Consider the following 14203-nt stretch of genomic DNA (forward strand, 5'->3'; position numbering starts at 1 on the left):
ATAGCATTAACATGTTGTTTGGGTGATTTGGAAGCTTCATCAAGCTTAGCCATGGCCTTCTCAAACTTCAAATTGATGGTGTCAATATGAGCACTTAGTTGAGCACCCAATTGTGTGATGAAATCTACCTCATGCTTTCCTCCTCTAGTGGCCTTTTGAGGCCTACTATATTGTGAATTATTGACCGCCATCTCTTCAATTTTGGCCCATGTTTGATTTTCATCAACTTCGGTAAACATACCATTGGATCCCATATTGTGAATGTTGCGGGAGTCTTCATATAGACCATTCCAAAATTGTTGCACAAGGAACCACTCGCTAAGTCCATGGTGTGGAAAAGAATGACAAGTGTCCTTAAATATCTCCCATGCTTCATACAATGATTCCTCATCCCTTTGTTTGAAACCAGTGATTTGGGCTTTCAACATGTTAGTCTTCTCCGAAGGATAGAATTTCTTGTAGAAGGCAAGTGCCAACTTCTTCCGTGAGTTAGCCTTGTCTAGGCTCTTCAACCATTGCGTTGCGGTACCAATCAAAGAAAAAGGAAATAATACCCATCGGATTTGATCTTGAGTAACTCCGGTTTGAGAAATCGCATCACAATAGTCACAAAAAGTCTCCATATGTGAATGAGGCTCTTCACTAGCATCCCTCCAAATTGACTTCTCTCAACTAGTTGTATGAACGCGAATTTGGCAATGAAATTACCGGTTAGATGTTGTGGTGTAGGAGTACCATGTGGTAGGTTCTCCTCGGTTGGTACGGAATGTGATAAAAATTTAGGCATTGTGGGTTGATTTTGTGGTGGATTTTGTATTGGGTTGTCCTCTCCTTCTCTTGCAAAAGGGTTGGTAAACTCAATGTTATTTGGTTGAATGTCCACAATCTCTCCAATACCTATAACTCTTGAAGTACCTCTAGCAACTCTTCTATTGTTGGTTAAGGTTCTTTCAATTTCAAGATCAATAGGCAATGGATTACCTTGTGATCTCCTAGTCATGCAAAATATCAAACAACTCGAAAACAATTAGAACAACCTTGAGGAAATTGACTTCCCCAAGGTAAAGAAAGACACAACTAAAAACAATTAATGAAAATCAAATAAATCGAACACCGTCCCCGGCAACGGCGCCATTTTTGGTGTGGTTTAAAACTCGTCGTCAAAAGCTACCAGCCAAAACAATATTTATAACTTCACAAACTACTCTTAGCAAAGAGGCAAGTAAAGGTCGGATCCCAAGGGACGGGTATTGATGTAGGATTTTCAATTGCAAATGGTCGTGTCTTAGGGTGTCACAATTTGGGTTGAGATGAGATTGGTCTAAACTAATTAACAACATAATAGTAAAGCAATGAAAACAATCAAGATGATTAAAAAGGGATGTAAACAATTAATTAAAGGCACTAGGGTGTCATGGGTTCATAGGGGATTCATGAGAGTTGATCATACAAACATGTTCTCAATTAGATGCAAGCACTTATTGTTGTGATGGGATCGAGTTGGTGTATAAACTTACAATCCCTAAGAAGGTTTGGGTCCCGGAGCCGAATCGATTAGATTGTACAACACCTACAAGTTGACTTAATCTTTCTTATTCAACTATATGCATGGTCTAATGAGGCTCGAGTTGGTGTATAAGCTTACAAGCCTCATTGAAGAGATAGGTGATAGATCAAAAAATGCAAGGATTCATAGGCTCGCATTTCATCAAACATAACATGTGCATAAGTTGAAATCACAACAAGTAACCAAATTAATTATGAAGACATATTAGATTAAGCATGCATCATTCCCCATGTTGGTTTCCCCTAATTCCCCATTAACCCTAGCTAAGGAAACTACTCACTCATTATCAAGTTTAGCATGCTAACAAGGTTGTCAATCATACTAACAAAGCAAAACATGATGAATAAATGAAAGTGATTAAAATAATTAAACAAGATTAAAGAGAACCATACCTATGAAGATGATCCAAAATAATAAAGCAAAGAATAATAGAAGTACTTGATGATTTATGGAAGGTTGTCAATCCTTCCAATAAACCCAAATAATCTTCTAATTACCCAAAATAAAGGAAGAACAATAGAGAAATTAAGGAAAGATTAAGATGTGATTAATATTGAGAAATTGTATTATACCTGATTTGGGCTCTCAACATGTTAGTCTTTTCCAGAGGATAGAATTTCTTGTAGAAAGCAAGTGCCAACTTCTTCCATGAATCAATACCAAGGGTAGCCTTGTCTAGACTCTTCAACCATTGCTTTGCGGTATCGATCAAAGAAAAAGAAAATAATATCCATCGGATTTGATCTTGAGTAACTCCGGTTTGAGAAATTGCATCACAATAGTCACAAAATGTCTCCATATGTGAATGAGGGTATTCACTAGGCATCCCCCCAAATTGACTTCTCTCAACTAATTGTATGAATGCGGATTTCGCAATGAAATTACCGGTTAAATATGGTGGTGTAGCAGTACCATTTGGTAGGTTCTCCTCGGTTGGTACGGAATGTGATGAAAATTTAGGCATTGTGGGGTGCTTTTATGGTGGATTTTGTATTAGGTTATCCTCTCCTTCTCTTGCAAAAGGGTTGGTAAACTCAATGCTATTTGGTTGAATGTCCACAATATCTCCAATACCTCTTAAAGTACCTCTAGGAACTCTTCTATTGTTGGTTAAGGTTCTTTCAATTTCAAGATCAATGGGTAACAAGTTACCTTGTGATCTCCTAGACATGCAAAATATCAAATAACTCGAAAACAATTAGAACAACCTTGAGGAGTTTGACTTCCCCAAGGTAAAGAAAGACATAACTAAAAACAATTAATGAAAATCAAATCAATTTAACACCGTCCCCGGCAACGGCGCCATTTTTGGTGAGGCTTTAAACTCGTCGTCAAAAGTTACCAACCAAAACAATATTTATAACTTTACAAACTACTCTTAGCAAAGAGGCAAGTAAAGGTCGGATCCCAAGGGAAGGGTATTGATGTAGGATTTTCAATTGCAAATGGTCGTGTCTTAGGGTGTCACAATTTGGGTGGAGATAGGAGATCAACTAAACAAATCAACAAGATAAAAGTAAAGCAATGAAAACAAGCAAGATGATTAAAAGGGGTGTAAAAAATTGATTAAAGGCACTGGGTGTCATGGATTCATAGGGGATTCATGGGAGTTGATCATACAAACATGTTCTCTATTATATTGCAAGCACTTATTGTTGTGATGGGATCGAGTTGGTGTATAAACTTACAATCCCTAGGAAGGTTTGGGTCCCAGAGCCGAATTGATTAGATTTTACAACACCTACAAGTCGACTTAATCCTTCCTATTCAACTATATGCACGGTATAATGAGGCTCGAGTTGGTGTATAAGCTTACAAGCCTCATTGAAAAGATAGGTGATGGGTAAAAAATGCAAGGATTCATAGGGTCGCATTTCATCAAACATAACATGTGCATAAGTTGAAATCACAACAAGGAAGCAATTTAATTATGAAAACATATTAGATTAAGCATGAATCATTCCCCATGTTGGTTTCTCCTAATTCCCCATTAACCCTAACTAAGGAAACTACTCACTCATGATCAAGTTTAACAAACTAATAAGGTTGTCAATCATACTAACAAGGCAAAACAATATGAATAAATGAAAGTAATTAACAATAATTAAACAAGATTAAGGGAGAATTATACCTATGAAGATGATTCCAAATAATAAAGCAAGAATAATAGTAGTACTTGATGATTGATGAAAGGTTGTCAATCCTCCAAATAAACCCAAATAATCTTCTAATTACCCAAAATAAAGGAAGAACAATAGAGAAATTAAGGAAAGATTAAGATGTGATTAAAATTGAGAATTGTATTACAACTAAACTAAGACTAATTTGAGAGAATTAAAAAGTGATTAAGGATGGATTAAGATTGCTTAAGAGAGCCTTCGAATTAATGCTAATCTAGGTAGTACAAAGGGGTATTTATACTAAAGATTAGGTACAAATATTAGGGTTACTAAGGGCTTAAATGACTATTAAGTCCCTAAGAAAAGTTGAGGAAATGCTCCTCTCGAAGGAAATGAGCATTTCCGTGCTAGTCTTGCAACGATCCGCCCGTCTTGAGGTAAGGCACAGGCTCTATGACTTGTGATCCGAGCGGATCCTAAGGGAAGACGCTCGGATCTTTGCGCTGCAGGACGCTCGTCTTGGGCACAAGACGCCCAGATCTTGGTGATGCGGGATGCTCGGATCGTGCCTGATCCGCTCGGATTCCTGGGCAGACAGCTTCTCTTCTTTTTCCTCCTTAATAATCCGCAAAGATCATTTCGGGATGCAAGGATCATTTCATCATTTCCCATTTCACTTTATTATCTACTTAGGCCTCTAGTATTGTCTTCTCTTTGAAGCTTGATCATTAGGTGCAATCAATTTAGCTCCATTCCACCTTATAGATGCAAGGTTAGCACTCCTTTCCTACCAAAGGGACAAAACCTCAAAGAATATGCAAAATGGGAAACTAAAGATAGTCATGACCCAATTATGTGCTATAAAGCATAGGAACGAGGTTAATTCGGGGGCTAAATATGATCAAATATGAGTCACATCAACAACTAAATTAAGACTAATTTTATGAGATTAAGAGAGTATAAGATATGATTAAGGGTGCATTCAATCTAGGTAGTACAAAGGGGTATTTATACTAAAGATTAGGTACAAAGATTAGGGTTACTAAGAGCTTAAATGACTATTAAGTCCCTAAGAAAAGTTGAGGAAATGCTCCTCTCGAAGGAAATGAGCGGATTCCCATAGCTAGTCTTGCCACGATCCGCCCGTCTTGTGTTGTGGCTCGGGCTCTTCTGTCTTAGGATCCGCTCGGATCCAGGGGAAGAAGCTCAGCTCCTTGGGCTGAAATCCGCTCGTCTTGGGAACAAGACGCCCGGATCTTGGTGTTGTGAGACGCCCGGATCGTGCCTAATACGCTCGGATTCCTGGGCAGACTGCTTCTCTTCTTTTCCTCCTTAACAATCCGCAAGGATCATTTCGAGGATGCAAGGATCCTTTCATCATTGCCCATTTCACTTTATTATCTACTTAGGCCTCTAGTGTTGGTCTTCTCTTTGATGCTTGGTCATTAGGTGCGATCCATTTAGCTTCATTTCGCCTCATAAATGCAAGGTTAGCACTCATTTCCTACCAAGGGGACAAAACCTCAAAGAATATGCAAAATGGGAAACTAAAGATAGTAAATGACCCAATTAAGTGTTATAAAGCATAGGAACGAGGTTAATTTGGGGACTAAATGTGCTCAAATATGAGTCACATAAGAGGGCTACCCCCTAAAAAAAATTAAAAGAAATGTATATGTGTGAAAAATGACAAAAAAAAAGATGCCCAGAAATAAGCACAAAAACGCTTAGACATACGCAAAAATGCCCAGAAAATGAGCAAAATGACCGCACAGTAGGGAGGGCTATGACAGGGCAGTCATATACCTATTAAAAATAACAAACTAGCTCTAACTTATATAGCTAGGAAAGTCGGGTCGATCTCCACAGGGAGATGGGAAACTGTCAGCTTTAACTAAGTCTGTCACGGTAACCGATTTGGGGGCTTTGATTTGGTTGTTCTAAACTAAAGAGATTGAGAAAGAGAAAAAGGCAGGAGAATAAAGATTAAGCAAACAAGGAAGAAGCAGCTAAGACAGTCGGTTCACCATGATCATTCAGTCAAGCAATATGGGGTCTCAGGTTAATGCAAGTATAGCCTATGGGGCAGTGAATATCTCCTTCCGGTCTCAATTCACCCTAAAGCACAAATAGCTTAGCTTCCGCCCTCACCACGGTGCCCTAATGTTCGCTACGAGTCTCACCATTTCCAACCTTCAGGTCCAGGTTAAGGTTTACTATGATAAAATGACTAATTGCGTCGACTCAATTAGACAGAAACAATTAATTGTAGCGATTAACAACAAAGATTACACAAGCATTAACCTAATATGGCGATTACTATTCCTTCATAATCATGGATTCCCTAGTCTCAACAAGGGGGAATTAGCTACACATCATTATCGACTCAACAACAATAATATATAGACAATCGGAATTAAATATGATAATAATGAAAATAAAGAGATGGAATAAAACAATAATGAAAGTAACAATAGAAATGAAGGAATTAAAAATAGCAATTATGATTAAGAAATTAAAAAGGAATAATAATACCGATTACAAATCTGAATCCAAGTAGAAAAGAGTAAAGAAGAGGGAAGCAGTGAGTAAGATCAAGGAGAGGTAAGTGAGAGAGAGTTACGCAGTCTACTCCTTTTAGTAGCACACGAAAATCTCCCCCTTAAAACTAATCCAAAGCCTAATTATAAAAGCCCATACAAAAATAGGCCGAAAAAAATACAAATACAAGACAAACCACTCGATCGAGAAGAAATAAACCACTTGATCGAGTAAACTAAGCAAAATTCCCCTCGATCGAGTAACTCCTTAATGCTGCCTGCTCGATCGAGTATAAGAACTACTAGATCGAGTGATCTTCATGGTATAAAGCATTCGATCGACTAGATAAGTGGTCGCTCGAGCTATTTTGGCACGTTAGGCACTATGACACCTTCCGAAATCAGCTCACGCGTCTTCAAAGTGATAGATTCCAAGCTCCGGCTCCTTGTTCGCCATAAATGTATCCAAAAAGGGACGAGTTTGGGCTCGATTTATCTCCTCTTCGGTCTATACCTGCAATTTACACAAGACAAACCAAAGTAGACTATTCGGGGGTATTTGTAGCTAAATGCCACATAAAATAGTACAGAAATGCGTGTAAAAATGAGGTAAAAACCTTATATAAAATACACGCATTAGGCTACCCCCTAAAAAAGAAAATTAAAAGAAATGTATAAGTGTGAAATGTATTGAAAAGAGGAGTGAAATGATTCCCCTAAAAAAAGGAAATAAAAAAAAGGGTAAGTGTGCTCGTTTGGCGAAAATTTCGACTTTGTCTCGAAAAGCGAACCCGAAAAGAAACGGGAAACATAAAACTTGGAAATTTGACGGAATTACCAAATTTAGGTCTTATAGGAATAGAAAATTATAGCCGGAAGCAAATTAGGAAAGATCCAAAGCTGAAAAACACGGAAAAAGGCCTGGGGAAGAGGCGCACCAGATGCTTCGTCATTTCTCCAGTTTGACAGACCTCGACAGAAATTAGGAAATAGCGAATAGTATAAATAGAGACTTCGGGGAAGCTTTTATTCACACAATTCCTTCCTCTTTCCTCCGTCTATAACATAAAAGCTCTCATATCCTCTCAAAAAAAATTCAAAATTATGGATGCCTTTGAAAACCGTCTCAAGGAGTGGACGAATGAATTCACAAATGTTGAGAAACATGACATGGGTGCTTTTAATATGGGATCGATCTTGAGTCTCAACTTAGTGAAAGTTGTGAAGCCTTTCTTGGATGCTTGTCTTGAGTATTGGGACCCAAATTTTCATGTGTTTGCCTTTCCTGGAGGCGATATTTGTCCTTTCTCTGAAGAAATAGCCGCTATTGGAGGATGGGACCCAAAAAATGCACCGGTTGTACCCCTTAGCTCTCAAGGATATAAGAATAAAGTTAGGGACTTGCTTGGATTGACCAAGGCTGAGGTGGACCGTCTTGTGACCTCAAAAGGTGTCCGCATGTTCGACTTTATCGATCGATTTATAAATAGGGAGGACTCTTCTATTTCTTATGTTGCGAGACGTTGGGCTTTCGGGTTTTGTCTACTTCATTGCTATGTCCTTCGAGGGCATGTTGATGATGACATGAGAGGTGATCCCCGTTTTCTGAGCCCTGTGGAACAAATGGAACTGCACAAGAGCCCAGCATGCCTTTGCTTAGGGGAGACCATTCTTGGTTTGGATAACAGAAAAGCCAACCGCGAGCTTCCTTATTTGGGAAGTCCCGTCATTCTGCAGGTAAGAACCTACTACTTTTTCAACCGACCTTTTTATTTTATTTTATTTTTTCTTTTTTTGAAACATGGGCGTTAATTCCCGTTTTCTTTTGCAGGTTTGGCTGATGGAATGGCTGCGGTTGATCGAGCCCCCAGTTAATATGCCAGGATACCATGCTTGATCAATTGCAATGAGGACGAGGCTCTATATGGTGGACTTCCTCCGGGTATACAACTACTGGGAAAATAAGTTGAAGAGCGAAGGTGGTCCCTTGATCCGATGGATTGTGTCGTGGTGGCATCTCAGGTCAGTCACTGGAGTCTCATCTTTGGACCCGACACGGCCAGTTCGTAACCCTGGCTTGGAATTTATGATTTGCATTTTTCCGGAGAGATTGATGAGGCAAGTGGGCCTTAGGCATAAGATTCCGAAGCTTGATATCGTTCCTCAAACTGCATTGGCACACACTACGGAGTCTTGCCGAGAGTGGGTAATCAGGTGGGCTCAGAGGAACATGTGGTTCATACCAGTTCTTATTGGCTCCTTATGGGTATCTGACTCATACTTGCAATGGAGAAAGGCTGGTACTCCCGAAGAACGTGAGAAGCTGAGGAAACACGAGCCTGTGAATTACAAGATTCGCGAAGTAGCAATGGAGAACCAAAAGTAATTGACCTTAGAGGAAGAAGAAGCCGGATTCCTAGTTACTCGTTCGTCGAAGAAATCGAAACCCGCCTCTGCCGAGAAGATGGTGATAGATCGAAATGGTAAGGCTAGACCGCGAGAGAGACCGTTGGTGATTAGGTTGGAGATAGCACATGAACGCCCGGCTCGTGGTCGAGACAAGAAGTATGATAAAGGTGACAAAGGCAAAGGGAAAATGGAAGAATAGCCTTAATCATTTATCATAGTATTATTTATTATTAATTTGTAATAAACAGCGGGATTTTTAGAATCCCAGCCTAGCATTTATTTCAGCATTTTATTTTATATTTATTTGGCGTATTATTATTATTTATGGAACAATGAATAAAAGATTAATTAGTTAAGAAACCGTTGTGATTTTCTTTTACTATTCTTGTCGAATTTTAAATGCAAATGCAAATGTCCTTCTATCATTTAAAAAATAAATAATGGGTTGTATCCTGTGAAGGATTGCCTACGTATTCATTAGAAAAAACAAAATCAAACCATGTGAGTAGTTCGAGTAAATATAAAATAATAATTGTTTGAAGCAAGAGCTTGTAATGAACTTTAGAAAAATAAGCATGTGCTTTTTACTTACTCCTAAAGGGAGTACAATTCAATTTATTTGATGATATGAGGATGTCGAAATGTCAAAACGCAAGAGCATAGAGACATAAGCTTTAGCTGGCCAGGGGCCAGTTTTATTTCGGGTCGCATGAGCGGCACGTGGGTTATGCGAGGCGCGTTTTCTGTCCTATGCTAAGGGTAGTACCGTTTCAATTGGTCTAAGGTGGTAGGATTAGAAAGTTCATTCCCATCTAAGTCTGTAATCTTAACCGCACCCCCTAAGAGTATGGACTTGACTAAGAAAGGTCCGACCCAGTTAGGTTTAAACTTTCCTCGTGGATCAACAGGTAGGAGAACTCTGACTTATTTGAGCACCAAATCTCCTTCTTTGATGTTCCTGGGCTTAACCCGTTTATTAAAGGCTCATTTGATACGTGCTTGATATATCTGCACATTATGTAGTGCGCTCAACCTTCGTTCATCCAAGAGGATGAGTTCTTCATACCGATCCCTAGTCCATTCAGCTTCTGGGATTTGACTTTCAAGCAAAATACGTAGGGACGGGATTTCTAATTCAACTGGTTGTACAACTTCCATGTCATAGGTTAAAAAGAAAGGAGTAGCCCCAGTGGGCGTCCTAACTGAAGTGCGGTAACCCCATAGTGCAAAAGGTATTTTGCTAGGCCAATCTCGATAATTGTCGATCATTTTCTTGAGGATCATGACGACATTTTTGTTAGCTGCCTCCACTGCGCCGTTAGTTTGAGGTCTGTAAGGCGAGGAATGGTGGTGCTTGATTTTGTATTTGGCTAGCAATTGTGCAGCTTCGGCCTGGAAATGTGACCCATTGTCACTGATGATCTCATGTGGGAAACTATATCGACAGATGATATTGGTTTGTATGAACTTTGCCACTTGTTTAGATGTAAGAGCAGTGTAGGATGCCGCTTCGACCCATTTAGTAAAGTAGTCATAGCTACCAAAATGAAACAGTGACCTCCTGTTCCAGCTGGAGTAATCTTCCCGATGATGTCGATTCCCCAAGTAGAAAATGGCCAAGGAGATGTCATGGTATAAAGCATCGGAGGGAGGGACATGTTGCACATTCCCGAAGATCTGGCAATTATGGCAATGTCTGATGTATTTAATATAATCTGACTCCATTGTCGTCCTGTAATATCCAGACGCGTGATTTTATTTGCCATCGTGGGTCCACTCATGTGAGGACCGCACTCTCCATCGTGAACGTCTTCCATCACCTTCTGTGCCTGTGATTGATCAAGGCAACGCAAGACAACACCAAGAGGTGTTCTTTTGTACAATTCTCCTTGCATGAGGAGGTATTGAGAGGCTAGTTGGTTTATTGCGCGTTGTCCCCTCTTATCCTTATCCGGTGGGTATGTACCATTGAGTTTGAAGTTTAGAATGGCTTGGAACCAGGGTTCCTCTGGGCTTTCTTCTTCGTCTGTAAGGAAGTGTAAATAGGCTGGTTCTGACCGCCGTTCGATACATAAAGGCATTTCGACCGTGTTGTCTGGCATATTGATCAAGGTTGCAAGTTTCGCAAGAGCGTCTGCAAATTGATTCTCTTCACGAGGTAGGTGTAGATAAGTGACTTGATCGAAGAACTGGGCGACTTGATCTATCCTAGCTTGATAGGGTGCTAGACTTTCACTTCGAATTTTCCAAGAACCTGTAACTTGGTTAATTATCAAGGATGAGTCTCCGTGAACTCGAAGATTCTTAATGCCTAAACTTACTGCTGCTTGTAGACCAATGAGGCAAGCTTCATATTCTGCTGCGTTATTTGTCACTTCGAAGTCGAATTTGACAGAAAGTGGTGTATGCTCGCCTTCATGAGAAATGAGCAACACTCCTATTCCAACGCCTCTTAAGTTTAATGCTCCATCAAAATAAAGATCCCAAGAGTCTATATTGGTCTGTAGGATGTCCTCGTCTGGAAATGACCACATGTCTATTGTGCTGGTATCATTGATAGGATTGTCTGCAAAGAATTCGGCAACGGCGCGTCTCTTTATGACTATTAGAGGTACGTATTTAAGATCGAACTCTGAGAGCATCAAGGTCCACCTTGCCAAATGTCCGTTGAGAACGGGTTTCTCGAAGAGGTATTTGACAGGATCTATTTTAGAATACACTTTGACAGAGTAGTTAAGCATGTAGTGGTGTAGCTTCTTTGTTGCCCACACAAGAGCGAGGCATGTCTTTTCAAGAGGCGTGTATTTACACTCGTATTCTAAGAACTTCTTACTAAGGTAGTAGATAGCACTTTCTTCTTTCCCAACAGTCTGTGCGAGCATAGCCTCCATGGCTGTTTCGGTGACTGTGAGATATAAACCAAGAGGCTGATCTCGTTGGGGAGATATTAGCACTGGTGGCTTAGCCAGTATCTCATTAATCCTGTCAAACGCCTTTTGACAGTCATCGTCCCATATGGTGTGATCTGTTTTCTTGAGTTTCTTAAAAATGGGTTCGCAGATCATAGTAAGCTTTGATATGAATCGGCTTATATACTGCACTTTGCCTAGAAATCCTCTAACTTCCTTCTTTGTCTGGGGTTGTGGCATTTCGATTAAGGTTTTGATCTTAGATGGATCAATTTCTATTCCCCTCTGGATGACGATATATCCCAGAAGCTTGCCTGACGTTACTCCAAATGCACATTTCTGAGGATTGAGCCTCACGTTGTACTTGCGCAATCTGAGGAAGAATTTGCGAAGGTTATCGATGTGCCCCTTCCTATCTTTGGATTTAATAATCATATCGTCTATGTACACTTCTACTTCCTTATGCATCATGTCATGTAACAATGTGGTCGCAGTGCGCTGATATGTAGGCATAACTGTATAGCAATATGTGCCCCACTAAGTGACGAAGGCTGTCTTATGCATATCTTCTATGGCCATCTTGATCTGATTATACCCTGCATACCCGTCCATGAAGGATAACAACTCGTGATCTGCTGTATTATCTACCAATATGTCGATGTGCGGTAGAGGTAAGTCGTCCTTTGGACTCGCTTTGTTCAAGTCTCTGAAATCAACACAAACCCGGATTCGCCCATCCTTCTTGGGTACGGGGACTATGTTAGCCACCCAGTCTGAATACTTAGAAACTTTGATGAACCCGGCTTTGAATTGCTTACCGACTTCTTCTTTGATCTTAAGAGCCCACTCGGTCCTCATCCGACGGAGTTTCTGTTTTACGGGTTTGAAGCCTGGTTTGATTGGAATTCGATGTTCTGCAATATCCCTGTAAGACCAAGCGAAAACATCTTTGAACTCGTGTAGGAGGTCGATGAAATTTGCCCTTTCAGTTGGGTTTAAGGTCGTCCCTATCCTAAGTTCTTAGGGTTCTAGTTCGGTTCCTACGTTGATGAGTTTGGTGTTCTCTATAACTGGTGCCCCTTCCCCCTCTTGTAGTATATCTTTAACTATATAGGGAGGTAATTCGACCGAGTCTGGGTCAGGGTCATCCTCATTATCATCATAAATAGAATTGCATTCAAAAAAACACAAGGAGTAAGCAAAATCTGATTTATTCATATTAAATTTTGAAAATAGCTGAAACAAAGAAGCCAATTTAGACCTGGTAAACGGGTCAACCGGGTCGGGTTCGGGTCGGGCCAGTTTGGGTCGGGTCTTTTCGGGTTTCTCAAATTTTCGGATTAGTTCGGATCGGGTCAGTTCATTTCGGGTTACGGGTCTATTTCGGGTTTGTTGGTCGGGTGTGTTTCGGGTCAAGTGGGTCGGGTTAAATCGGGTCAGGCCATTTTCGAATCAAAGATTAAGAAAAGAGAGGCATTTCAAGTCTATTAGGGTCAATTAAAGTTATATTTTGTCGGGTCATTTTCGGGTTGAATGGTTTCAGATTGGTCATTTCGGGTCGGGTCTGTTACGGGTCCATGAAAGCTCGGGTCATTTTCGGGTCGGGTCGGGTCACTTCGGGCTTCGGGTGTCATTCGGGTTCAGCAATTCGGGTCAATTTCGGGTCTCGGGTCATCCTTTTCGGGTCGGGTCAACCGGGTCGGGTTGATTTTGCCAGGTCTAGAAGCCATCTTTTCAGTAGTCAGTGGCGGTAAAGGGACAGCTGCTGGGACATTTCCCAAGCTACTGTTACTATTCGATGTTATGCTAGGAGAAACAAGGGGATGAGGAGTGACGATAGAAGAAGACTCTCTAGCGACTTCTCTAGACTCAGACTTTTATTCCGACTTCGACTCTGACTCGAATTCGTTGTCTTCAGGTTCTCCTTTGAACATCTCTCCTTCTCCAGTAGTGACCTTGAAGAGCTTTCCTTGGTTGTTAGTCCACTTGTTCGACTTTCTCCATCCTTTCTGCTGATTCGGACTGGTGTCAGTGATCAATGTTGTGGGGTTGAAATGGTCATCTTGAAGTATCATGGTAATGATCTCATCCTGTGCTGCTCTGATAAATCGGTCTTCTCCAAACAGAAGGCTAACAGCTTGTTCATCTAAACAAGGTGCTTGACGAGTTTTTACGGTAGGAACCATTTCTAAAGGGATGAAGTAGCAATTGTGGAAGGCCTCGATTCCAGCTAGTTGTATTCCCTTATAATGCCAAGGTTCGGGAAACCCGTGAAATTATTCTTAACTCCCCTCCCTAACGAAGTTTCCATTTAGGGTAGGGAGACAGGGTCGCATTTGGATTCCTTTGTCTTTACGATTTTGGAACTGAGTAAGCATTTCTAAAGCTTCTGCTTTCGTGGGCTTGTATCCCCATCCTAATGGTATCCTTTAAGAGTTTCCTTCTTTGTAAGGTGAAAAGGTATTCTTCTTGGCAGGGTTTAATGGCATTCCCGGGAAGTATCCCTGGGACTTGAGTATGTGGTTGACCACTAAATTGGAGTATGGGTTGAAGTATAGAGGCGCCAGTTCGCTCTATATAAGGTTTATGCTCTGAAATTCTCCAAGCTCATATACTGGGTCTGTGACCACCTGGTTGCTTGACATTTTCTCTATCACA

General features: G+C 40.6%; 1 pseudogene; it reads left to right on the forward strand.

Annotated features, from left to right (window-relative positions):
* Positions 1-321: 321 nt before the first annotated feature.
* LOC141636021 (small nucleolar RNA R71) lies at positions 322-421 on the forward strand (annotated as a pseudogene).
* The last annotated feature ends 13782 nt before the right edge of the window (positions 422-14203 follow it).

The sequence above is a fragment of the Silene latifolia genome, chromosome Y (genome assembly GCF_048544455.1).
Source record: "Silene latifolia isolate original U9 population chromosome Y, ASM4854445v1, whole genome shotgun sequence".
Taxonomy (NCBI): Eukaryota; Viridiplantae; Streptophyta; class Magnoliopsida; order Caryophyllales; family Caryophyllaceae; genus Silene; species Silene latifolia.